The following is a 912-nucleotide window of genomic DNA, read 5'->3' on the forward strand; positions in this document are numbered from 1 at the left end:
GCCAGGCTCCTGGGTAGTCCTCCTAAGCAACATGTTGCTCAGCTGGAGCAGTTTGAGGCATTCGTGCTCAGACAGCAGAGAGCCGCACCCGAGGCACAAAGCCATGTTGTAGCGGAGTCCGTCACTCAGACTCAGGATGAGATGAGGCATGAGTAGGCTTGGAGCGAGGCTTTTAACAGAACTGTTTAGATGCACTCTGCCCGGCCGCATCAGCCGACGCCCATTCGGATGGACTCGCCCAAGTTCGATGAAATTGCAGCGCACACGACTGTCAACTGGTTTTTAGCCGTGGAGCAATGCGGTGTCGCGCAGCTCATCGAGGACGACAGCCGGATGTTGTCATACGGCATGTCGCATCTGCGCGGTGAGGTCTCAGAGTGGGCTTACTCGGCGCTTATGGCGGACAGATAGGCCTTCCCTACATGGGCGATCATTTGAGAAAAGATTCGCGCCGTGTACCAGCCGTTAAACAACGAAGTGCTGCTTCAGGCGCGCTTCTATGGAGTGCAACAGGCGAAGCGATCTGTGCAAGAGTATATGCAAGAGATGCGCTGTCGGCATAACCGTAGATCCGATTCCGAAGCACCATAAGGTGCCCACGTTTATAAACGGACTACGGCATGGCCCATCGCGACAGGCACTTTTCAGAATGGTGCCGTCGCCGATGTAAGAGACAATCCAAATTGCCTTAGTTGAGGAGCAATCCTACAGCAGTGCCTCGGCGACAGTTTGGTATAAGCCGTCGGCCGATAGGTCAGATGCCACTTCCATGGAGTTGGGCAATGCAGACGTGGTCTGTTACAAATGCGGCAAGCACGGCCATATGACGGCTTGCTGCTATGTCAGGGTCCCTGCTGGGACTAAGACGCCCAGCAAAAGGACTCCCTACCCAAAGAATGATGGCAAGAACCA

The sequence above is a fragment of the Bremia lactucae genome, linkage group LG6, assembly GCF_004359215.1.
Source record: "Bremia lactucae strain SF5 linkage group LG6, whole genome shotgun sequence".
NCBI classification, from domain to species: Eukaryota; Oomycota; class Peronosporomycetes; order Peronosporales; family Peronosporaceae; genus Bremia; species Bremia lactucae.